A 26947-nucleotide genomic window follows, 5' to 3' on the forward strand; every position below is an offset into this window, starting at 1 on the left:
GTATGGTAAAATGAACGAGGCAAAAATATAAATATCCCTTCCATGTATTTTATGTTCTTTAAGCAAGAAACAAAGATAGAATATCGCTACATCTTCCCTTTCACCTAGAATTAAACACTTTGTCCTCTTCAGTCCGTCTTTCATTGCAAATGTATCTCTTACAGTGTGATTAATATGCTGTAGTAAGGTGAGTTTAAACCATCTGAGAATGTCAGCTTCTAAAGAAAGGAGTTCCTTCCTACTCTTCTCTTATCGCCAGTACTTTCCACAGGGTGCCTGGCCCAGCCAAGGAGTTCAATAACTGCTGAACTGAAGAGATGAAATTTCAATTGTTGTTCAGCTTTCTAATACTGAACCACTGTCAGTGACTGCAAAATATGCTAAGCTTACACCTGAAAGGGGAGTGGGACTTCTAAGATGAGAAAGGAGGGCAAAAGTCCTTTATCTCTGCTTGATGCCTTGCTTCTTGAGTCCTGGCAAGGGAATATAAGGCATATCCCTCTGGTTTGTGAGTGATTTGGAAATCTTACACAGTGTTTAGAAATTGCAGACAACCACCTCCTATGATCCACTGGCCCACGCAGCACAGAGGCTGAGCTGAAGCCGTATCTGACACATAGGAGGGCCTCCAGAAATGTATACAGGTTAAAATGATGAATGATGGCGGAATATTTCACACATTTAAAAATTACAAAGATTAGAGAAACCCACCATATTCTGGTGTCTGTAGACTGCCTCAAAATCCTCACAACTGCTGTTGTGAATTGCTTGATAAAGGAAAAGCAGACACACTGGTGAGGAACCCTTCCCACCCTAAAACAAACCAACATCATTCCTGGTCCGTCAACAGGATAGCAACCAAAGTCTATGGACCATAAAAGCACAAATTCTGGTTCCACTAGAAAAAATAATATAGCCTAAGTTTCAGCCTCCCTACATGCATAATGATTTGGCTAAAGATGCAGTCTGAAGAGCCTTTGTTAGAATTTAATGTCCAGTTTTAAATCTCCCAAATTAAAAGACGGTATGAAGAAACCAGAAGGCATCCAAACCCAAAAATATTAGTGAAAGAAATAAAGTGAAAATTCCACTCTCATGAGCTAGAGCTGTTTGTAGTATAAAAACTAAAAGGCAAAGACAGGAGTGAATACTTTCCTGCAAATAAATGAAGAGTTAGGAACATTTCTGAGGTAAAAGAAAGTAAGGAGTAAGGGTGATTAGACTCTGAGTGTAATAAGCGGTTACCCTCTACAATTGTAGCCCTTAAAGATGTTCAAAATTTAGGTAAGTTTCAGTTTCTGAGGGTTTGGGAAGATAAGTACTCTGCAAAAGAGTCAGGCCAAGGAATTCATTTTTCTACATCTATAAGGTTGTAATAGAGAAATAATTCTGTTCTGAGTAACATAATTTTTAAAATTACTCTGTTTTGATCAGCCAGTACCATAAGTTTACTACATTAACAAAATCCAGAAAATCAAATAGCTATAATCATCCCATTTTGCTTATTAGTCTCACAGCTGCAGTTATAAAAGAAATTATTATTGTAATACTTTGTATTATTTAGGAAAATTATCTATTTTTTCCAGTATGACCGTGACCTTAAAGACTGAAGTCTGAAGAAAATATTTGAAAAACCTTATTTGAGAATGTAGAATGTCAGCGTACAGGTGTACATATGTATATACAATTTGTAGCTTAAGGGTAAACATTGATGAATACAACACCATCAGCTAAATATAATATTATCCATCGCGGTCTGGTTAAGAACAAACAGAAATCTGTAACACCATTACTAAATCCGGACCACCGAAAATATGCAATTATTATTAGCATTTCCAGAGAATGAATAAAATCTTTTAAGCTCAGTGAATAACCAAACTAATATTTAAGGTCAATTAATGTACACAACTGTGGCCCGCTTAATGAAAAATTAACGTAAAATAACCTTGTTCCTAAAACAGATAAATTATGAGGTGAGTCATACCATAAAAGTTTTCTTAAGCTTTAAAAATGGAAACACTCTGTGGTTCTTTAAATGGGAAATCTTATCATTACTGGATTTTAAATACAAAATTTGATCTTTATAACTTTCCCAGCAAGCTAGAATTGAGTGTTTGTCTAGATATATGTACACGGTAACTGCAGTAATTAATGTATGCAGAGTAAGTCCTTTATCGAAGGGAGAAGGGGAGCTGTGGCGGGGTGCAGGGGAACTCCTAGCTCCAAAAGGACCAGGCTAGTTTGCACACATTGGTCCTCATCTCCTCTACTCCTGATTCAGACAGGGAGCAAAGTCTGTGTTCCTGCAGCAGCCACTTGGAAGGGATCCCTCCACCAGACCACCCTGGGGGCTGCCAGCTGCTCTGGAGATCCACCCTTTAGTCACTCCCCAGTACCGCATTGTCAAGGCCTACTTAAGATTGTTACATAATCTAGGTTACTACCATTTTCTTTCTCAAAACTTTTCTTTTTGTAATGCCTTTCTGGCCACGGGTTTGTGAAATATTAAATTTACAGAAATTCAATTTTTCTGGTATTTCATTAATGTTGGTATTCCAGGGCCCATCTGTTTAGTTGGTACTGTGTACAATGATAAGACTGTTTAAGTTGAAGAGTGAGTCAACTGCCTTATCACCTACTCATCAATGTGTTATTTTTCTACATGCACAAGGAGGTTGCAGAATGATACACAGTTCTAACACGTTGAGAAAAAAAATGAAATGGCATAACTATTGTGTTATGACAGTGAGAGGAGGATCATTTCTAAGCTTTAAAAATGACAAATTCAGTCACTCTGAAAGTAATGACAAAATGACTCAATCATTAAACCTTCAATCTTCGCATGAGGCTGAATTTCAAGTAATGATCAGCTTTTTCAGTGATGTTATAAATGAAGTCAATGGTAAGAAGCTAGTGATTATAAAAGATAGGCAAACATGATACTTTGACTAAGTTTGTAACTTCTCACATTTTCTTTGACAAGACCCTTTGACTAAACTAAACTAAAACGTCTAGGTAATCATTTTGAATTTTGTTTGCCCCATAAGAGGCGCTGTGTTCACAGTGGTGCCTGCTGATTAATTCAGAACTCAAGTTATTGAGTCTACCCCATCACCTACCCACTCCCATGTAAACAAAGACCTGCTTAAAAAGCCATCCCTGCAACATTATTGCATAGCAGAATTGTGCTTAATTTCCCTGTTTAGTCACTTTTTTCACAATCAAAATTAATCATAACACTAGGTTCTTGGAGCTCTTCAACAGAATGATATATACTTGAAGATTACTCCTACACCCATCTATACTACTTAATGTAGAAAATGTCCCTGTATTCTTTCCTACCATAAAATACATGCTTCAAATGAAAATGAAGCATAATTGAGTTATAATCTACATGCATTCTTTTCATGTACCTGCATGTCTGCACAAAATTTTATTGAAATAATAAAATGCCCTCTATCAAGTAAAAACATGCTATTTAAGTCCAGGTACCACCTTAAAGTACTAATTTTCTTGCATTTATATTCCACCATTGAAAGGAGTACGAAATGGTAAAAAGATGGTGCCCTAGAAACCTCAGCTATATAATTTAACTGTGCTGGATCTCAGTTTCTTCATCTGTAAAATGGAGACACTACTGATCATTTTGCCTAACTTAACAGGATGTTGTGTGGTTCAAATAAAATAAAGCAAGAAAACCTGGTTTTGAAACTCATAAAGGCCCCCCAAAATGTCCATTTACCTCTGCCCTACAGATCTTCACATCCCAACAAGTTTTTTGTTTCTTTGTAAAAATCAACCCCAACTGACACATGATGTGATTCTAGTATAAAACATCAGGAGCACAGACCTGGTTTTAAAGAACAGGTTCTTAATTCTCATATACTGGGAAAGAGATTATCTTTGATAATGGAAATGGAAATCTCAGCTTGCTGTTGTTTATTCCAGACAGACATTTGTGTGTTAAGTCTGTTTATCAGGCAACACTTTGTCTAAGCCAGGAAGTAGTCAGTCTTTGTAACAAGATGTATGCAAATGAATTTCCCATGAGTCTCTGCAGCAAATTGTAGCAGAGAAAAAATAATTCCTTGTTACTTTACCAGCAAGAAGCTACCTCAAAAGTAGACTAGAGACAGAGAACTATGAGCTAGACTATGCTGATGAGTTTAAATGAGTCCTAAACATGTGCTCACAGTCTGTTGCTCTTTATTCTAAGCAGACTTGGTGCATTACATCTGTTTATCAGACAACACTGTCTGGATATTCAGGCTTTGGAACCTGTGTGAAAATGAACAGTGACCATAATCCCATGAAATAACCTGTCTGTGGCAAAACTCCAAACCTCCTGCACTTTAAGAATTCTCACCAACAGAAACACCCACAAAACCTTGGAAACTTTAAAAAAAAATACATCCAGCTCTAACTCTTTGTCACCTTCTATCATAAATAACTTTTGTACAGGCATTGGATTCCCTAGTGGTAATGACAGATTCATGTCAGAATGGTGAATTGCATCAGGCAAATTAGACTGATAATAAAATATTTGCCAACAACAAATGTCTTATTTAAGTATCAAAACAGAGCTTTTAAAATAAAATACTTTCTATCACAATAGAAAGTACTTATTCTTTAATTCTATTATTAAAATATTTGTCCCACGTCTTTTTTTAATCCTAATATAACCAATTCTTTTTTTTAAAAAAAAAATTCTATACGTGAAGAGTTGAACAGTGTATTCATTTTCTTTTTGTTTTTCTTGTCGGTTTTCTACAGGGTTTGAAAATCTTACCGAAGGAATCGAATTGGTTTAGCTTGTCTTCCTAGACAAAATAAACACTTTAGGACTCTACTTGTTTGTATTCTCCTCAGTGGCGCTGTATGCATCAGCAGCTAAAAACAAAGAAACTTTTTAGCTGCTCAGACAAAATGCAGAAGCTTCCCAAACAACGAGGCAAGGGAGGGGACACGGGTTCAGGGGACGGTGGGGGTGGAGTAGTGTGCGGAGAGTCTGACAGTCCATTCAATATAGGGATGATGGCTATAATGCATCCAGGGTCCCCTTGCTAATTAAATATGCATTGGCACAGTTTTGATCGATGCAAGCCATGGATCAGATGACACACCTGCAAAATCTTGAGCCCAGAGCTCCCAGGAAAAGGGAAAACACAGTCTTGTCTCCTTATCTTTGTTTTCAAAGGCTCTCAATTTCTGTGCTTAGATATCTAATTTAATTCTCTCACCCCTCAGCAAACTGGATTAGGGAAGTCAATACTGCCTTTGTGCATCGACAGGAAAACACAGCTTTCCTTTTATTCAATTTAGCTATGACCTTTAGACAAAGATAATGACAACTGTCTAAAAGTAAGGTTAAGGCCTCAAGAAGACCCTCAGAACTAAGGCTCCCTAGAAATTTTGGATGACAAGGTGGTAGGGTTTACTGTGACATATCCCTTCCTGGTGAGAAAAAAAGGAAGAAAGGGAATTAAGAGTTGGTGTCGGGGGGGTGGGGGCAGGGGAGTAGAGGGGCAGGAAGATAACATGGTAGAAGAGATTTGAAACCACAGAATAAATGACTAAACTCTGAAAAAATCAACTGGGTCTTGTCATATCCATAATCAGAAAATAATTCTGTGAAAGGATAGGAGTAAGAATGGCACAGTAACAATTTGCCTAAAAAATGCAGAAGCCTTAATGAGAAGGTTGAAGATTCTGTGGTTGGGTAAATCAGGAATTTCTTTTCCCCTTGAAGCATTTGAGAAAACAGGATTGTCTATGGAGTTTTGCCACAGACAGGTTATTTCAGTGTGTTGGTGAATCCCACTGCTGAGGAAAGCTATAACTAGAGATTCTAGACAAGTCTGGGATTCTGCAGTCATAGCAATATTCATACCACTACTCCTACCCAAAGGGGAAATGATACTGGATCATTCTCCTCTGAAACAACACAGGTTCTTTTTTGATTTAGTTGTCTTTGGGCCTATCCATCTCATTCATTCATTCATTCATTCATTCGCTTGGCATCTACTATGGTGCCTTTCACCCTGTATACCTGGAGATACAAAATGAAAAAAGGCAAGGTCCCTCCCCTCAAAAAGCTCCTAATCAGGATAAAGATTCTGTGACATCCCCTCTTGACTAAATCCTGTCTCCTGGTGAAATTGGGGTAGAGCAACAAGTTGTTGTGTACATTCATAATTGCTTTTATTCTTTTACTATTAGCAGCAATCAATACCACTAAATGTGCCCTTGGAACAATTTACAGCAGCCCTGATACTAACTGGCGGTGGTAGTGGTGAGGGTCAGCTCTTCTAGTGAGATAAAGAGAGGTTTAGGCAGAATCTTTTTTTAAGTGAAATATTAAGCTATTACTGCAAAACTAGTGTTGCTGGAAATGGTATAAAGTATCCAATTTTTTTTCTCTTGAGATGAAGTCTCCCCTTTGTTGCCCAGGCTGGAGTGCAATGGCGCAATCTCGGCTCACTGCAACCTCCACCTCCTGAGTTCAAGTGACTCTCCAGCCTCAGCCTCCCAAGTAGCTGGGATTACAGGTGCTGCCACCAAGCCCAGCTAATTTTTGTGTTTTTTGGTAGAGACAGGGTTTCACCATGTTGGCCAGGCTGGTCTCGAACTACTGACCTCAGGTGATCCACCCACTTCAGCGTCCCAAAGTGCTGGGATTACAGGCGTGAGCCATGGTAGCCAGCCTAAAGTATAAAATTTTTTTTTTATATCAGACTTTTCTCCTTAGAAACAATTTCACAGATAGTACAGAACGTTATTCTGAATTAGGCCTGGTATCCTCCCTTTAATAGAAATAACAGTTCTAGCAGAAGTAGCTATGGTACAGCGAAAAAAGGCAAAAGGCACGACAAAAGAAAACCTGGGTTTGAGTCTCTTCTTGGCTATTTATATTAGCTTTGAGGAATTGGGCAAGCCCCTTTACCTCCCTGAACCTCAACTGACTCATTCCAAATACCCGACTCTAGAGACTACCAGGACTGAATGGCATGATTTACAGTGCCTTGTAAATTATGAGTGGCTATAATTCTCTAACCGTTCACTGCTTGGAAGCAGGTTTTCTAAAGTATATAGACTGGTTAAAGCATCATGCTATTTAATTTTCTGTCTCATTTTTACTGGCAGATAGCACCATGCCTGGAACATATAGATACTAACACATGTTTGTTGAAATGGAATTTAAACACAAAGATGAAAAAATAGCTCTTTCAGGCCAGGTACAGTGGCTCATACCTGTAATCCCAGCACTTTGGGAAGCTGAGGTGGGCAGATCACCTGAGGTCAGGAGTTTGAGACCAGCCTGGCCAATATGGAGAAACCCCGTCTCTACTAAAAATACAAAAATTAGCTGGGTGTGGTGGAGCGTGCCTGTAATCCCAGCTACTTGGGAGGCTGAGGCAGGAGGATTGCTTGAACCCGGGAGGATGGCTTAAACCAAGGAGACAGAGGTTGCAGTGAGCTGAGATCGTGCCACTGCACTCCAGCCTGGGACACAGAGTGAAACTCTGTCTCAAAAATAAAAATAAAATAAAATAAAAAAGAAAGAAAGAAAGAAAAAAAATTAGCTATTTCAGAGCCATAAAATACAATAGGGTCTCTCTTAGGAAAGGTCAATAGGTGTTTGGGGTGTTCTTTCTGGTTTGGGGGAGACTCTATGACTGGAAGATGGTATGTTTCATGTGGTAAGAAGGGTCTCTATGGGAGTCAGGAGGTCTACTTTCTGGCTGTAAATCACCCATTTTCCCCTGGATATGTAAATTCTCACCTCTCCAGGCCAGAATATCTGTAGATGAAGGTGGGGGTTAGATGTTCAGTAAAGGTTCTTTCCAGCCCCAGAGTTCTACATTTGAAACAGATCACTAGCAATTGAGCTGTTGGTCTTTGGCTGCATTCAAGGCTAAGACTCTCATTTCATCAAAAGGCATTGAGTGATATTTGCTTATTTGCTGCTGATCATAAGTGCAATTAGAAATAACATGAGTGCAATAATCACTACAAGTCATAAACCGTGTCTTCTATACTTTATAAATGACCGCAAATAGCCCACTAACAGTTGCAAATGTTTATTTTCAGTGACTTAGCTAACCCCTGACCACAGAAGGCCATAAACAAAGTTTTTTTCTTTATATCTTGACCCATCGGGTCTTCCAGAAAACTTTGTGTTTCAGGAGCTACTAAAAAGATATCCTCAAATAACTTAATCTAGGTCCTAGAATTTAGGATAATACTTAAAAACATATATTTTAGATATACCTTCTCTACGTTATATTATTAAATTAACGTGTTTTCAATGACCACATTGACAATAACTTTTCTGTAATAACTTGGTTTTTGAACCTATAACAAATACACATGAATATAGGGAGTTAATCATTTGGTAACCAATAAATGCTCCACAGACTTCCCATATTATAATAAACCTCGGGTAAGATCTGATTCTTCCGAAATTCACCCAAGCCTTTCATAAGTGGAAATAGGCATATATTTTGCTTCTATGTCTTTATGAGAGATGAAATTATTTAAATGATGTAAGTGAATCATTTCACTTATAGGAGCTTCTGTTTGAATTCTACCATGGCTTTCTCCCTGACATATGCAGTGCTAAGTTATTTAAAATTAATTGCAGTACAATATTTTAAAATTTCTTCACATGGTGCTAATCTCGAGTGCTTTGGATGTTTGAACCACACTTGGAAGCCATCAAGTTCTGTGTATCTTTATACTATGGAACAGTGGAACATGCTAAAAGGATTAGTCAGTAATTTTCCAGTGAACTTTAATCTATAACCAAAGCTATACTGAATTACAAAACTTCAAAAATGTATGAGTTGATACAAATGGGAAAACTGCAAACATCCTATATAACAAGGAAAAAACAAACCTAGATAACTAAAATACGTGAATTTGCTTACGTAGCTTTGAAATCCTGAAACGTTTTCAAAGATCAGTAACCAGTCATGGGGTCCCACCCACTCAAACCCAGCTCAGTACCAGTGTGCTTCTGTGCTCTCACCTTCACCCAAAGTCCATTCTATCTGTCATTTTCACCTAAGTACACTATCTACATTCTCGTCTGTAGTTACACTGGGGGGAGATAAAAATATTTTCCATCTCAGTAACTCAGTATTTGTGAGTAATTTGCTTAGTAATAATCCTAAAATTAAATTGTCTTCGTATAAGGACTACTAATAGTTTGTGTGGGATTTGCCAGATAAACTACCTTCGGGAAATTCTTTTTTTTTTTTTTTTGGTAAGGTGGAGTTTTGCTCTTATCGCTCAGGCTGGAGTGCAATGGTGCGGTATCAGCTCACTGCAAGCTTTGCCTCCCGGGTTCTGGCAATTCTTCCATCTCAGCCTCCTGAGTAGCTGGGATTACAGGTGTCCACCACCACGCCCAGCTCTTTTTTTTTTTTTTTTTGTATTTTTTAGTAGAGACGGGGTTTCACCATGTTGGCTAGGCTGGTCCTGAACTCCTGAGCTGAAGCAATCCACCTGCCTCAGCCTCCCGAAGTGCTGGGATTATAGGCGTGAGTCACCACGCTCAGTCAAATTCTTTTTTTCTAAAAGCTTCTTTTTTTGTCATCTGGATGTATTTTAATAAAAAATCATGTTTGCTGGCAGGACTCTCTCTAACATAGGTGCTATTTCAATAGCTGATCATCAAAAAGTCCAAGAGGGCGATTGGAAGTTTTACTCTGATTCACTTTTCAAAAATCAGCATGGATCCCTCACTCTAAAGAATGACTATTGATTAACCTTTCTTAGGAGGAGGAAGCTTGTTTATGTTAGTGCCTCAAACATTTGTTATCACCTACTGTGTGCAAAGCATTATTCAGTCTTGAAATAGCTCATCATGTTCACCAAGAATTCCATTCATTCAACTCTGTATCATTTATAAAAGTTTACACTTTTTTTTTTTTTTTTTTTTTTTTTTTAAGTCAGAGTCTCACTCTGCCACCCAGTCTGGAGTGCAGTGGTGCGATCTCTGCTCACTGCAACCTCCGCCTCCCGGGTTCAAGTGATTCTCCTGCCTCAGCCTCCTGAGTAGCTGGTACTCCAGGTGCATGTTGCCATGCCTGGCTAATTTTTGTATTTTTAGTAGAGACAGGGCTATGTTGGCTAGGCTTGTCTTGACTTCCTGGCCTCAAGTGACCCACCCGCCTCAGCCTCCCAAAGTGCTGGGATTACAGGCGTGAGCCACTGTGCCTGGCCAATGCTACTTGTTTTTTGAGAGTAGCTACTTCCCTCGTCTTCACTGGTGGTGAGAACATGGAGTTTCTCTGTGTTAGAACACTTGCCAAAGTTTATCAGGAGGTAAATATTCCTATGAACAGGTAATGGCTTATCTGTTTTATATTCAACAAAAATTACTTATCTCTTGGCTTTATGGTTTTTCAAACATTTTGGTTATGGTGGAAGCCTATTCACAAGAAAGAGCCTATAGGAAGGCTGGGGTGCCTGTGTGTAAAACACAAGTAAGCAGTTCTACCTGCCCATCATGCCCTGTTATCACACATCCTCACCCCACACTCCCGCCTGTGCTGGGCTCCTCACAGCAATGTTTAAACCCTGGCAGCATCAGCACAGCCAAGGCACTAACCTGTGGCTCTGAGTGATACCAGTACCACCTCTGTCTTTTTGCGGATTTACAGCCTTAAAGTAAGCAAAGAATAACCAGTGACTCAATCAGTTTGGTTAACATCTATAGACATTTCCTTTGGAAACTCTGTCCTGTTTTAGTTTTTGGTTACTAGGAAAGAAGATAAAAACAAATCATGATTGGGAAAAACAAAGTCAAAGGAGAAACAGTTGGAAAAGGAAAAAGAAAGAGGTAGTAATAAAAGAAGTGGTATCCTTTGAACAGGTGACAGAAATAGCAACTCTTCAAATGAGATGGGAAATTTTATTGACAACAAACGTGGGAAAAGTTATAAGTAAGAATCAGAGTTTATTCAAGAATTAAAGGTGAAACAATATGCGGCAAGGTGTCTCCGAATTACCAGGTTAGTGTTGGGGAATGGATGGAACAACACAGCAGCGCTACATGGGAATGAGGTGAAAGAAGGGATGAAAGTCCTTCTTCCATTTCCTTTGATTCTAGCTATCACCTCCCAAAATAGCACATTAAGAAATAAGGAGACTATTCCATTTAGTAACTTTGGGACAATTCTTTCTTGATACTTTTGCCCAAATGATTTCCAAAAAAATCACTGAGTGTGTTTTCATTTTCCATTTTTACTTTATACTTTAATAACTCATCTATTGACTTAATGATTCCCTTTTCTCCTCTAAATGGAGGTCCTATAGAAAGGAAAACATCGCTAAGTTTTAGTCAACAAAGCCACAAGTCTTGACTACACTCATGCTCATTACAGCCTCATGTCTACACCATTGTAGATACACATTCTTCCAGTTGGCCTTAAAATCAGCACGCCTTTTGTTTTAATGCTGCCTCGTTGGTACTGTAAGGACATGTTTAGATTTCAGACTTTAAACAAACATATTTATAAGGACTTTCATTAAAAACATTAGGCAAAACATTTTAAATTAGCAGAAAGTAACATCTCACCAGTAGTAGACAGAAATAAATTATTCAAAACTGTATAGAAACACTGAAGTCATAATGAACAAAGTCATGCTGTAAGAAACCTCACTGTGAAAAGCTGGTACTTGCACAGTAATTGGGAGTGAAACAAAATACAAATTTTCACATAAAAAAATCTTATTCGTTGCTTTTCATAACTCATTCAAAACTCTCCATTGTAGCACTCTCAAGGCACAAACTCTTTATTTCCATAAAGAGAGAAAGTATAGGACATTAAAAGTCCCAAGACTCTTAGAGAAGAAATTCATGCAGAACATCAAATGTTACTCAACATTTCAAGTAACCATAATATGTCAAACAGACCACATGATGCAAGTACATTTAAATATAAGTTTCTATTTCTGTTTTAAAATAAAAAAGATCAGAAATCTGAATCTGGAAAAGCAAAATCTCTTGCAGGTTTAGAAAGCATATACAAAACCTGGCAAAAGAAAACACTATTCACTGCCACCATCTGCTTTCTGGCACACTGAGGAAACTTTTACTAACAGCAACATTTTCTTACATTAGAAAATCCACTAATTAGTTTTGTTGTAATAAGAAAAATAACCTTTGCATGGAAGGCAGATCGCCAGCTTGCTTTTTTTGTTGTTGTTGGCTGTACCTTACATTAGGTCTGTAACATTTCCACGTAAAGTTAACCTCTTACTGAGTTCTCTTCTCCTAGAGTACTTTATTATTCCTGGTTAGTCTAAAGTAAGTACAGATGCACTTCAACTTATGATGGGGGTTGCATCCTGATAAATCCATTGGAAGTTGAAAGTATCATCAGCTGAAAATGCATTTGATACACCTAAACTACCAAACATTACAGCTTAGGCTAGTCTACCTTAAATGTGCTCAGAACACTTACATTATCCTGCAGTTGGGCAAAATCATCTAACACAAGCCTCTTTTATATTAAACTGTTAAATATCTCATGTAATTTATTGAATACTGTACTGAAAGTGAAAACCAGTATTGTACGGGTGATCAAAGTCCCATTTTTATGGAATGTGGATTCTTAAGTTGAACCATCATAAGTTAGAGACCATCTGTATTCATAAATGTGAGTGCAACAGAGGGGAAAAGCTTGAAGGTATTTGGCTTAACAACCCCTCAAAATGCACATCAAGTTCAGAATCAGGAAACCTGGGATTCAGAATCAACTGTTAGAAGCTGGGTTAGCCTGGGTCTTACGTACCTCATCTTTAAGGCCACTAAATTAAATGGGCTCCAGATTTCCCCTAAAATTCCTAAATTATTTGACTCTAAGTCATTTTTTTCCTAAGAATTGTATGTCCCAAGAAACAAATGACTTCACAAGAGCAAATGGAGCTTCAGACATCACTGATAAACACTAAATAACTTTAGAAATTGTGTCATAGATATACTGATTACAATATTACAAATCATTCAGCAACCAAGGAAATGGAAACTCTATGAAAATTTCTTGGCCGGGCGCGGTGGCTCACGCCTGTAATCCCAGAACTTTGGAAGGCCGAGGTGGGCAGATCACGAGGTCAGGAGATCGAGACCATCCTGGCTAACACGGTGAAACCCTGTCTCTACTAAAAATACAAAAAATTAGTCGGGCGTGGTGGTGGGCGCCTGTAGTCCCAGCTACTCTGGAGGTTGAGGCAGGAGAATGGCGTGAACCTGGGAGGCGGAGCTTGCAGTGAGCCGAGATTGTGCCACTGCACTCCAGCCTGGGCGACAGAGTGAGACTCCATCTCAAAAAATAAATAAATAAATAATAATTTCTTGATAATATACTCTAATCATTTACTCAGCATATCATTCCACAAATAAAACTACAAATATTTATTGAGCATGTACTATGTGCCAAGCACTACTGTGAGCGCTAGAGATGAAGTCGTGAACAAAAAAGGCTCACCAAGCTCTGTCCTCACCAAGTCTATATCACAGGAAGCTTGTCACCTAGCGAGCTGACATTCATCCGCTGATGAATTCATTCGCCAACTGCAAATCCCTACACTATGCAGAACAGAACAGTGACATAGTCTCTGGTGCCTGCTCACTGCTCGAAAAGTCTGCGTGAAAGTTCCTTAAGAAGACAAAACAAATGGGTACAAATACTATTTTCTGAAAAAGTGCATGGAAAATTGGTGTCATGTCCTTCGAAACAGAACAGGACACTAAGGCAGTAACTGTGACAGTTTGGACACAGCTTTTCTGTGAAAGATGTCTGCGACCTAAATTCCTCAAAGAGGCCCCGTGCCTTGAGTGAACACATTCACTAGTTCAAAACTCATCTCTTCCATTCTCTTGATTTTTTTCCCATAGGCTTGAACTCAGCTAAATTTAAAAACAAAGCTGCAACACAAGATGAGCTGTTGCAATCTCAAAAGTCCCTCAGCCTAAGGAATGAGTGACAGGCTACTGCAATTTGCAACGCCACTGGGATTGCAAAAACAAACCCATTCTACTCTTCTCAACGGTATGGCAACAATGGGTTTATTAACCCTCAACCGTCATTTAAAAACATTAATTAAAATTGTAACACTTTATCCAATGCTTTCTACCAAATATTTGAAAAGATTTCGGTTAAACTGTCCCAAAAATTGGCTTTGCTTCTACCTTGTTTACGCCAACAACCTTCTTAGGCACAGGAGGTAATTACACTCTTTCCCAATCTCTGTTAGTCACATGTATACAGCACAGATCTCTGTCTTAAATTTAGGATTCCATCCTTCTATTCTAACCAGTGTAGAAGATAACGTCAGAATCCTTTCCCTTCCTCTTGGCAGAACTCATCATTCCTTCCTCTGGCTCCCTACACCCTGGTTACTGAGAATGGGACTCAAATCCTAATTCATTTCCCTGTGTATATAACTCCCACGTGCATTCCCAACAAGTTATAAGCCCTTGAGGGCACACAGCTCGTACTTGCCTAAATGAAGTGCTTGCACATAGTAAATGTTCAATAAGTGAGCCTTGAATGGAAGAACAGAGAGGGGAAGGGCCAGTCTGGGCAAGATTTTAAAGGAAGAGTAGAAATCTATCTCAGAGATGGCTTATAGAATTTTCTATCTCCTAGCAGAAACAAAGTCCAGTTAGAAAAAAGCATAGATTTTTCAATTAAGGCTAAAATTCCTAAACTGGCTACACATTAGGGAGGAAATTTCTTCTCTTTATCAGGGATGGGCAAAATGTGTCATCTGTGCTCATAATAATCCTAATTGACAATGTAATATTTGAAATATAAACCAACAAAAATTAAAATTTAAAGAAGTGGATAGACAATTTTGACAATTCTTTGCAAATTTTGTAGGAACCAGAGTCTTTAAAAACATTTCCTGGACAGGCATGGTGGCTTATGCCTGTAATCCCAGCACTTTGGGAGGCCAAGGCAGGTGGATTGCTTGAGCTCAGGAGTTCGAGACCAGCCTGGGCAATGTGGCAAAACCCCGTCTCTACAAAAAAATTAGCTGGGTGTGGTGGTGTGTGCCTGTAATCCCAGCTACTCAGAAGGCTGAGGTGGGAAGGTCACTTCAGCCCAGGAGGTTGAGACTGCAGTGAGCCATGATCATGTCACCCCACTCCAGCCTGGGTGGCAAAGTGAGACTCTGTTTCAAAAAATAAATAAATAAAAACATTTCCTATTATCTGTAGTAGGAATCCATTAGTTTACACTCAAGTTCTGTTTAATGTGAATCCTGTTAGGTCCTTACTACAGAATATTTCTATAGTATGTGACTCTGGGCTTCTGCAGCAATGGTTTCATAATTGCTGAAGACCCCTTAAGATACATCAGACAGCAGGAACACTTCAGTACACACAGGAGGAAGTAAAACAACCACGTTGGGACTAGTGTGTCTACAGGTCTGCTGTCAATGAGAAGAGAAGAGCAACAAAAATAAAGACATCAGAAGTTACATCTATAGATGACTGCAAATATGATATGAAAAAGTCCTTTTGGTTTTCACTGTAGCATTCATTTAAAAAGATGGGTCTAGAAACTGTGTTGAAAATGTCAGGCTGGCAACAAACTCCAACATGTAGCCTGTTTCCACACCCTATCTCACTCAACTGAATTGCTTTAATCTTTGGCATGATGTATACACAATCACAGATAAAATTAAATTCTTTTAAAAATCTGACCTGCAGTTGAGAATGCTGCTTCCAAAATTAGCCAAAAGTTATGAAAATGGCTTATTTTTATGTATCTACATTTTATTAGATGCTATTTATTAACATACTGCAGGCATATTTAGAATATCCATAAAGTGATGTGGAATTGTGCAGATAATAATACATACTTTCAAGGCACATAGTATACATGATAAAAGATGATTAACTAATAATAAAGATTAAGGGTCCAGGATTACATCCCTGTAATCCCAGCACTTTAGGAGGCCAAGATGAGAGCATCATTTAAGAGCAGCCTGGGAAACTTAGCAAAACTCTGTCTCAGGAAAAAAAAAAGAAAAAAGAAAAAAGAAAAAAAAAAAAAAAAACAGCTAAGCATGTAGTCCTAGTTACTCAGGAGGCTGAGATGAGAAGATCACCTAAGTCCAGAAGTTTGAGGCCATGCTGAGCTATGATCGTGTGCCACTGCACTCCAGTTCTGGCAACAGAGTGAGACCCTGGCTTGAAAAATAAATAAATAAATAAATAAAGATGAAGGAAACAATATTCAAATAACATGAGAGGGGAAAAAGCTTCACTTATGAACTCAGTAGAGCTAGGTGCGGTGGCTCACGCCTATAATCCCAGCACTTTGGGAGGCCAAAGTAGGCAGATCACGAGGTCAGGAGTTCGAGACCATCCTGGCTAACATGGTGACACCCCGTCTCTACTAAAAAAAGTACAAAAATTAGCTGGGTGTGGTGGCGTGCGCCTGTAATCCCAGCTACTCAGAAGCCTGAGTCAAGAGAATTGCTTGAATACGGGAGGCAGAGGTTGCAGTGAGCCAAGATCACGCCACTGCACTCCAGCCTGGGTGACAGAGGGAGACTCTGTCTCAAAAAAAACAAAAACAAAAACAAAACAAAAAAAAAACAAACCTCAGTAAAAAATATAAAAAACAAAATCATGACTGGAGACAATTCTCTACCTCTGCACAAACATGCTTATCCTGCTACAGAGGACTAGTTAACTAAGCTGAGACAGCAAAGACACACTTCTGTCACGTTCTCACAACCTATTCTTGCCTCAATTCTCTGGGTAACTGAGGTAAAACGCAGCTAAGGATATTGGGTTTCCCTCTGGCTGAACAGAGGAACTGATCTTGAAAAACATAAATAAAAGAAACTAATTATTTGCAAATTTGCTAAAATGGACTGTAAAACAACAAAACAAAACAAAAAAAAACCCAACTGGTAGTCCTTTAATTATAACACTTAAATGCAGCTCTAAGTTGAAAGGTTTTAATTTATTTACCGAATTTATGAAAATGGTACATCTTTCTCTCTAGCCTTGAAGTTCTCGTCCCAGGCTGGCACAAGCACACACACATGCAGTGCCATGCATGTGCTACTGTGAGTCCTTTTGGGCCCTTACAACAGAGGGTCCTAAATAAATGATACAAGGATCATTTACTGGATCCTTGTATTTTGCTAACTACAGACCTGTGTAAACCATATTCTTGTAATCAAAACATGAAAGTATACAACATACAAGCACACAAACCATGACTGTTAATTTTCCTCTTTCTGTATTTCCCTTTTGACCAAAACATAACAAATAGCAGTATAAAGGTAGAATCTGGGCTCAGAAAATTCTTACTTTCTGGTTTAAAATGAACAACACTTAGGGACTAAACCAAGCTTGTCCAACCCATGGCCCCGGGGGCCACATGCAGCCCAGAACGGCTTTGAATACGGCCCAACACAAATCTGTAAACTTTCTTACAACATTAAGAGTTTTTTTTTTTTTTTTTTTTGAGACGGAGCCTCGCTCTGTCGCCCAGGCTGTAGTGTAGTGGCGCAATCTCGGCTCACTGCAAGCTCCGCCTCCCGGGTTCACGCCATTCTCCTGCCTCAGCCTCTCCGAGTAGCTGGGACTACAGGTGCCCTTTTTTTGTATTTTTAGTAGAGACGGGGTTTCACTGTGGTCTCGATCTCCTGACCTTGTGATCTGCCTCCCTCGGACTCCCAAAGTGCTGGGATTACAAGTGTGAGCCACCGCGCCCAGCCCTTTTTTTTTTTTTTTTTTTTTTTTTTTTTTTTTTTTTTTTTTTTTTTTTTTTTTGAGATGGAGTCTCACTTTCTCACCTAGGCTGTAGTGCAGTGGTGCGATCTTGGCTCACTGCAACCTCCGTCTCCCAGGTTCAAGCAATTCTCCTGCCTCAGCCTCCCGAGTAGCTGGGATTACAGGCATGCACCACCACACCCAGATGATTTTTTTGTATTTTTAGTAGAGATGGGGTTTCACCATGTTGGCCAGGCTGGTCTTGAACTCCTGACCTCACCTCAAATGATCCACCCGCCTTGGCCTCCCAAAGTGCCGGGATTACAGGCGTGAGCCACCATGCCTGGCCAACATGCTAAGATTTTTTTGCGATTTTTGTTTTAAGCTCATCAGCTATCATTAATGTTAGTGTACTTTATGTGTGACCCAAGGCAATTCTTCTTCTTCCACTGTGGTCCAGGGAAGCCAAAAAGAGTGGACATGCCTGGACTAAACGATATGCTAGGTATTTACAGAACTAGAAATACTTCCTAGTGAGCTTACATTTGGTCTACCTGGGGGCAGCCTAGCAGCAGCCACATTAGTTGACATGGGAAACTTGAGCCCCAAATTAAAAATCAACAAGCACAAGATCTGTATTATACAACAAAGTACCAAAGTTTTCATTTCTGTGATATATAAATTGTGTGATAGTAAGAATCCCATGATCCCGTGTGAGGTGCCAAGAAAAAAGAGGTATCTTTTCTACTTAGTTTCACAACTGCCAGTCAGGTGCCAAGGTGACTTGAAGACCAAAACTTCCCACCAAAACCAAACCCTAGGTCTATTTCCACTGTGGAACACAATAAAAATCTACTCTTAAAAGATTTTGAGTCTCCCACAAAGTAACGTACTTTTAATGTGACCAAATTTCAAACAGTTTACCCATCACAATAAGATCTGAAATATATATGGCATGCCTCCTTAGTCTGTTTCCCTTATTATACATGTGGTATCCTCTTTCTAAATTCAGACTTATGCCCCATTTTAGAAGGTCAGGAGAAAGTAACGCATCATGCAAAAGTATTTCAAGCAAATCATATGATATCTGTACTTGGTAATTTCTCATGGTTTTTCACCAAGAGAATCACTGCATATTGAAGATTACACATTTTTTAAAAGCTAGAACACTGAGCCTTCCTTTCAGACAATTCAAACAAGGAGCGTATTGCTGACACAGCAACACTGTGGTCTCAGACTGTGGGAAATGTCAAATTTATGGTCCTGGGAGTGATTGGTGGATGGTTTTGTGGTGTGTATGGTGTTTTGTTTTGTTTTGTGTGTGCTTTCTCTTTTCTCTTTTGAGCCTCTGACAGAAACAGAGCTCTACAAACTTTCTGGCGACCTCCCAGGAAAACAGAAGGAAGCTGTATCCTGTACTTCCCCTGGGATCTAATGAAATATACAGCCTCTGGGCTTCTTTCAATTTGGACTTTCAGATTGCTAAGCCAGTGAAAAGGGGATCCTAGCTGTCACAAACGTCACATGGTCAGGGTCACCTGCTGCTCGGGGGTTCTCATGCCAGTTGTTGACATAATAAGCCCCCCTTACACTTTAATTACAATTCACAGTGTGCAAACTATGCAATCTGCTTTAAGGCAGACTGTCTTTTAAATCAACACTAAAATTCTACTACTAATATGGCAATGCAATGTAGCAGAGGAAGGGTGTGTCCACATGACTAACTATATGCAGATATCTGCCATTTGGGAGAGAGTGGGTAGCATTTGCCAAAATATAAAACAGTGTTGCTGACCCTAATTCTGGGAGATGGTACTTGAATCTTACTGTGCTCTGAGACTTCTTTCAGTAGGCCACAAAAAGGTAATACAACATACTTCATGTGCAGTATTTTACATTTGTATAACTACTATTTTTTTTCACATGGCTCCATAACTGTTCTATGTACTAATCTTGCCTATCCAACAGGAGGAGTGTTGAAGAACAGTGAATTTCTACTTCCCTACTTCTTCCCCTTTAAACCTAGGGCAGTGCCAGTGATGTTTAACACATGCTTCTAGAGTTGTGTCAATGCTCTATCATTTACTGGATCCTTGTATTTTGCTAACTACAGACCTGTGTAAGCTATATTTTTGCAATCAAAACATGAAAGGTCATTTTAAAACAGAGCCCATTTAAAATGATATGACAATGCAGGGAGCTGTTTAAAAAGTGCTAACACATAATTATAGTCTACAGTTTTCTCCAAAAACAACAGTGGAAATTAGTTACAATTCTATTACAGACAACTGCTATAAACTTAGGTGGGCTAACCTCTGAATGAACCATCTCAGTACTCTGGGAATTGCAATCTCATTTTCAGTGCCACAAATGACGTAAGATGGAACACACAAAACAAACCCACACAAAGTACTTTTATGTTTATAAAGTCTTACTCAAACACCTTAGCTGAGCTAACCCGTATGCCTCACTGTAAAACACCACCACCACCCCCAGTAACAACAAAATAAATAATCAAACAAAATAGAAGAAATCCAAATAGAAAAAAAAAAGTTTTAAAAATAATAATGCCTATACTTGCTTTAATGAAGGCTGTACCTGAATTACAAATGCCATCAAGACAGATTAAATTAGCCAATAATTATTCACTGCTTTTTTTTTTTTTTAGTGTCAAACAATGGTAGATACCAAGACAAGTAACAACAAAAGGCAAAAGAGTTTATTTTATTTAGACATGGTCATTCTAACATAAGGAGAAGATGCATTTTCCTTTAAAAAACTGAGGTCTCTTTGGGCAAACTTTCAGTCCTTTAGCTATTAGGGTTTGTCTTCATGAAGGCAGACATAAAGCAATTCTGTTCTCTTCCTTATTTGAACACTTTTGGTCTTCACCTGGCTCTCTGCCACCCCAGCTAAACCACTTGACCTCCGATTACATAACAGTCCCCATCTGTGAGCTCAGCCATCCTCAGGAGATAGGAGGGGCCATGAGAAGCTCAAGTTCACCATGAGCCACAGCAGTAAGCCATGCTTTAGCCTCTGACCTGTGCTCCAATTTTGGTACAATGATTTCTGCCATGTTCTCCAACAGGTAAGCTCTACCTCAAGGACTAACTTCTGTACCTGTATTTGGTCAAGTGCCCTGGCTCATCTGGAACTGGAGATGTTGACTTGCTTTTCCCTACCTGCCTCCCAAGAACAAAATTCTGACATGGAAACCCAGGCTAACACGTGGAGACCTATGACCCACTGACAGACTTCTCTGACACTAACCTTCTGCCTGGATTACTGTCATCTGCTTATGTTCTCTATTTCTTGGTTCTGTCCAACTTTTGAGACATTCACCTGCCAGTTAGACTTCCATGTGGTATAACACTCCACTAAGCTTACCAGCCAGTGCCTATACTCTGAGCATTTGGGACATGGCTGGACTGAACTTCTTTACGGAACTTCAAAACTACCAATCCCAGAATATCAACCTTTACGTAATTTCAGGTCCTGGCCCTTTACACATCTCATCCCAAGATATAAACTCTATCTGCCAATTCCCTTTTCTTTCCCTTGGTAGGTAGGAAACAAAACAACTCTAAAACTCTGTAAAGAGTATGAATAAAAAATAGAATAGAAGTTATCTTATCCATTACTGTTAGGGCCAGTCGTTGATTGGTTAATTTGAAAAAATGGATGAAGAAGATACTCATTAATGAGACATATGCACCTTAAACATTTTAACTTTGAGCACATATATGTACATTCTTTGGCCAATCTTTTCATGCAGAGACAAGAATTTAAATTTAACAATAAATCTGTTAATAACTGGAGCTCCACAGCATCTTTCTTGTATAATGCATATCTATAATGCATCATAAAATATTTCCAGTTCCATTTACTTTAAGTAGAGGGAGAATTTAAAGACATTTCTAAAATAATCTAACAAAACTCTTATTGTTACAACCTTCTCTCATCTTCTGTAGTTATCTCACTCACATGTAATCTGACAGAAATTTTTGTAGCTTGCCTTTACTGATTCTTTCCAAGGCACTGAGTCAGTTTCATAGAAATAATACTTTTCCATTTTGAACTTGCATGCCATTGGTTCACATAAATTTAGTTAAATTACACAATTGGTGATACAAATAAGACTAGTATAAACAGGTCTGGAATAACACAACTGACGTGGTAAGCACACAACTGGTAAAAACAATAGTGCTAGGATGTGCTAGTAGGTAACTGTTGGCCAAGAACGTTCAACATGCCAAAGGAATCAGTTACAAAGAAAATAAAAAGTCTTAATCTTGCAAGCTGGTTAATACAGAGTTTCTGTTATGAGGGTCTATCCAAAGAAAACATAATCCAAATATACATTGAATGGATATTATGAGTAGGAATTGATGTTTGATGCATAATGCTTGATGCTGTGATACAATGTTGAAAAAGACATCTTTCCCAGCATTCTGGTATAGCTCTAATTTCTAATAATATCAAAAAGTAATTAGAAATAATTATAAGAAACTCCTCATTGGAGTTACTGTATTTTAAATGGTAACTGAATTGATACCTCTACCTACCTGCTGTAGGAGGCTTAATATTCAAGTTGATCTAAATGTATTTAAAGAACATGAAAAACAGCCAGCTTACCTCCTAATATAGTATTTTCAAATTCTGTACTCTACTTATATTTTTGTTATTTTGTATCATTATTTCTGTTTTCATTTAAATACATGATTGGTGAAGCAGTTTTTAAAATTAGAGGCACTGTGTTAATACAAAAAAATCAACTGCCATTTTAACATCACGTAGTCTGACAATTGAAAACAATCACATAACAGTCATAATTTTTCAGTATTTTATGATTTTTCAGGTTATGTAGCTATCAGGTTTCACGTGATTGTATTTAAGATCAATCTTTTAGCAATAAGAAGCCTTAATCTCAATCTTCTGCTTTTTATCAGTTTACTTATTATCAGCTTCAAAATAAATATATGACATAATTGTGCTACATATATGACAATAATGATGGTCACAGTAACAGCTAGCATTTATTGAATGTCTAGCAATAAAAATAAAGTGATTTACATATACATAACTTTCCCAGCAACTTTTGCAAAGTAAATATTACTATCCTCATTTCAGGGTAAGGAAACAGACAGCATTAAGAGAAAAAGCTGGAACTCAAAACCAGATTAACTCCAAACTTAAGTTTTCCCACTTCGACAAAGTGTGTGTATGTACATAGTAAAGAGATCAGAGTTCCCTTTCCAGTGAAATTTTTATTTGTACAGATGCATGAGTATGTAGGCATATGCGCACACAAATACACACATACACGTTAGTTAAATCAATTTCATATGCAAAAGAAAAGTGAGCCAGGGCTAAGTTATTAAAAGAAGCCTTTGAAGCAGAGAGTGATGATGTGTGAAAGACATACAACAAAAGTTTATTTAAACAAAGAACAAGCACAGAGGGATGGGACAAAAGTGAAGATAAGAGAAATGAAGGCTCTCCATCTTTTTTCTGTGTGTATGGATTTCTCATACATGGAAAAACAAAACAGTAAGAAAGAGATGTATGCAGTGTATGGAATATCCAAAAGTAAAATTAGTTTCAGCTAGGGCCCAGATGAACTCAACTCCACACTGATTTTTCAACAAAGTTTTTCTATGTGAAACGCAATCATGCTATCCTGTAGTAAAGTCCTTGATATTAAACATAATCTACTTCTAAGAAAAAACTCGAGCTATGATTTTAATAAATATTTTTATAGTATCTTTTTCAATGTCATGCTATGAAAGCAAAATTTTCAAGTAGGCTTCAGAAGAGAGATAGAGCCTTTTTTCTTTCATTCATCATGCTCTGTAGAACATTTCAATATCCCAGTGTACATTTCAACAGGCACTAAACTGGCCCATAGTTTTCTTACAATTCAAATTTTTGTCTGGTCATCTTAATTAAAAGTGAAAAATTTGGCCAATCATACAGAAATTATATTCATGACACACACCATCTAGATGATATGGAAGTGACATGGTACTTGTAAAAATAAACATTCCTCTTTTAGCAAAACAAAGAGCAACATTCACATTGCTATTGGGGAGCAGAACAAAAAGAGAAGCCAAAAAGCTGCAATGGAGAAAGGTCTTCTAATCTAAAGTGAAAACTAACTTTGTCTGCTTGCGTTTAAGTAGACATTATAAAAGTCTTATAGAGACGCTATGCTTACAGAAGGCATTATTGCCTTTGAATATAAATGAAAGCACATTTCTAGCACTTATATTATTACAAATATTGAAAATGGCCTCCAGAAGCTTTTAGCATGTACGCTTTGTCTTGTTTCCAAAGAAGCAATCCAATTAAAATAATCATTTTCAGCATAGAGGACTAGGACAATGAACCGTACCTTGCACCCGGCATCTTAGAAATACTTTGGGGAAAAATCTATGGAAAATAGATTTGAAACTTCCATATGCTTTCTGTGCACTTTTACTAACCAAGCATAATTTACCAATATTTTCCTAGAAAAGGAACTGCATGTGTTTTTCTGCCTCTTCCAGTAAGTATCCATCCATGATTATTCCAACCCATACCATGTTTGCTTCCTTGAATTCACTATGTCATGGTATATCTTGTGTATTCAAACTGTCAGCAGGAACATGGTAACGAATATTATTCTTTTTTTCTTTTTTTTGAGATCAAGTCTCACTCTGTTGCCCAGGCTGGAGTGCTGTGGCATGATCTTGGCTCACTGCAACCTCCACCTCCCGGGTTCAAGCAATCCTCGTGCCTCAGCCTCCTGAGTAGCTGGGACTACAGACATGTGCCACCACGCCCAGCTAATTTTTGTATTTTTAGCAGAGATGGGGTTTCACCAGAGTTTGAGGCCAGGCTAGTGTCAAACTCCTGACCTCAGGTGATCCACCCGCCTCAGCCTCCGAAAGTGCTGGGATTATAGGCGTGAGCCACCGCATCTGGCCATTATTCATTTTTGATACATTCCTTCTACCTTCCCCATCTAATAGCAAATACTCATGTTAAGCATAAAGAAGACACTTAATAAACGTGTCGGCTGAATTGTTTTTCTTACAGTAAGATTATTTCATTGTTTGTCCTAACTATAACATTTGGTTAGTAAAGTTTTTGATTTGTAGAAATTATTTCTTTCTGAAAAAAATCGATGTTTACCATGTTGCTGTGGTCTAACTTTTTTCAATTCCATAAACTTAATTATTGTCGCCATTTTTTCAATCAGTAAGTATGTAAGCACCTTTTATAAATTGTTTTAAAATAGTTTACACTACACTTGATACTAATGAAATTATAAAATAAAAATGTATTGTTTTATGTTTTTCAGGATATATGTCATAAAAGTTGGATGCCTTCCTTTTAAGACATTTGAATGGATCACCAAATAATTACCTACTTTTCTCTCACAACTCAGATAAATAATTAAAAGGAGATACACACAGATTGATTGCATACTTAAGAGTGAGAATCAATTAAAACAAAATTGTATGCATGTTCTTCCAATAATATATCCCTACAGGGACCGTGAGATGCTACCTTTACATTTGTAAAATTACTGAGGTCAGATCAGAGCCTTAATGCTATTTCTCCACGAGCATTCAGAAGTGGTTGTGCATGGGCATATGTGGAATTGGGGCTGGGGAAGATTTAATTGGCAATTTTTTAGTTATTAATATCTTCATAATTAAGTGCTTTAAAAGTTTCTTGTAATGCCCCAGAAACCAGAAATGGTCATTGAATATTTACTGAGCACGCCTAGAGTGGAAGTTTCTTATTTAAGTTGGTATTTAAGTTGGGATTGCAGTAAGGGCATCTTTCATAAAGAAACATTTTGGGATTACCTTTAAATAAACATTTAAATCCCCTTCATTAATTGTCTCAGAGCTCTCCGGTGCCACTTAGCAATAGGAAGCAGCTCTGCTCCAAACAAAAGAACACAGAGCTTTGGGAAGATGCCACTATTTGAGAAATCACACATCATAAGGAAAGGTGGTTACTTCTAATTTAGTTCTGTGGACCAATTCAAGTTTGGGGGTTCCAGAAAGCCTGAAACCCTACCTCTCAGGGCTGTGTTTTAATATTAAGGAACTGTCTAATTTGTGCTTCAAGAAGTTCTGTGCATTAAGTTTTACGAAATCCATCTCACCCAAGCCTTTTAGTTAAAAGGCTTGCATAATTGTGCACACAGATAAAAACTGCACTCATGATATTACATATTTTACTGCATTCTCCGTTGAATCTATCTGCCCATTATTATGGTTAATTATGCAGAGGTTTGGTTCTCTAGCTGGAGGGACAGCTAGCTGAGGGTGAGCTAGTTGAGGACCTTCATTTTTTTCCCTGCACCTAGTTTAGCAGCTGACATAGAAGGGCTTGGTAAACGCTGGCTCAATTAGATTTTTCAGAACTTTCTCAGACTAATGTTTGCTTATCACCGCACACATGTACAAGAAATACTTGAAACTCTTGAAAAGGAAATTTAGTCCTTTAAGGGCTCAGAAATAACAATGAAAGATAATATTCTCACCAAAAGAAACAAAAAAGCTCAAAACCAGGAAACACTTGATAAAGGAGCTCATGAGGATACTTATTCTCTCATTTATTAAACTAAGAAAGTTCTCAGGATCATGTTGGCAGTAGACCATTTCTGGCCCTGAGATGAATGCCCTTTTTTCAAGTTAAAACCGTGGCCCAGCTGTGAAATAATGATGGCTGCAAGGAACCCAATGGTGGCAGCAAACTCAACTCAAAGACCCAATATTTGTAGGCACCAAACAGAAAAGCCAGCAAAACAGGAGTGGTGACCAGATGTCAGCAACAGTCCAAGGGCATCCCTCTCACTTCCCCTCTCGCATAATGCTGCTTTCTTCCCCCACCCATTAAGTGTGGCATCAAGAGCAATTACAGCACACCCCCAGTGGATGGTGCCAGGCGGGGAGCTGTAACACCTGTCACAAGGCCTGCATGACATTAACGAGGACCCAGAAAGTAGCTTTAATGAGCTGACCCTGCAACAGATAGAACCTAGTGTGGTGTGGTGTATGCTGTGACTGTTCCAAAGATACTGCTCCCTATACCAAGAACCGGACCAAGCACATACATTCTGAAAGCCCAGTTCTTCAGAGTGCCACTGCATATCACGAAATGAAACATGAAATTCTGTGAAGT

The 26947-nt window shown here is 38.3% G+C and overlaps 1 protein-coding gene and 1 long non-coding RNA gene across 7 annotated transcripts in view; one reads left to right on the plus strand and one right to left on the minus strand.

The window, feature by feature from the left end:
- Window positions 1-26947, minus strand: part of NFIA (nuclear factor I A) — a 390911-nt gene that overhangs the window by 193695 nt on the left and 170269 nt on the right. The window lies entirely within an intron of this gene.
- LOC131381757 (uncharacterized) lies at window positions 20584-25691 on the plus strand. Its single transcript, XR_009210676.1, has 3 exons — window positions 20584-20849; window positions 24275-24308; window positions 25107-25691. It is a non-coding gene; the product is annotated as an uncharacterized LOC131381757 (long non-coding RNA).

This window comes from Hylobates moloch, unplaced genomic scaffold (assembly GCF_009828535.3).
Source record: "Hylobates moloch isolate HMO894 unplaced genomic scaffold, HMol_V3 SCAFFOLD_18, whole genome shotgun sequence".
Lineage (NCBI taxonomy): Eukaryota > Metazoa > Chordata > Mammalia > Primates > Hylobatidae > Hylobates > Hylobates moloch.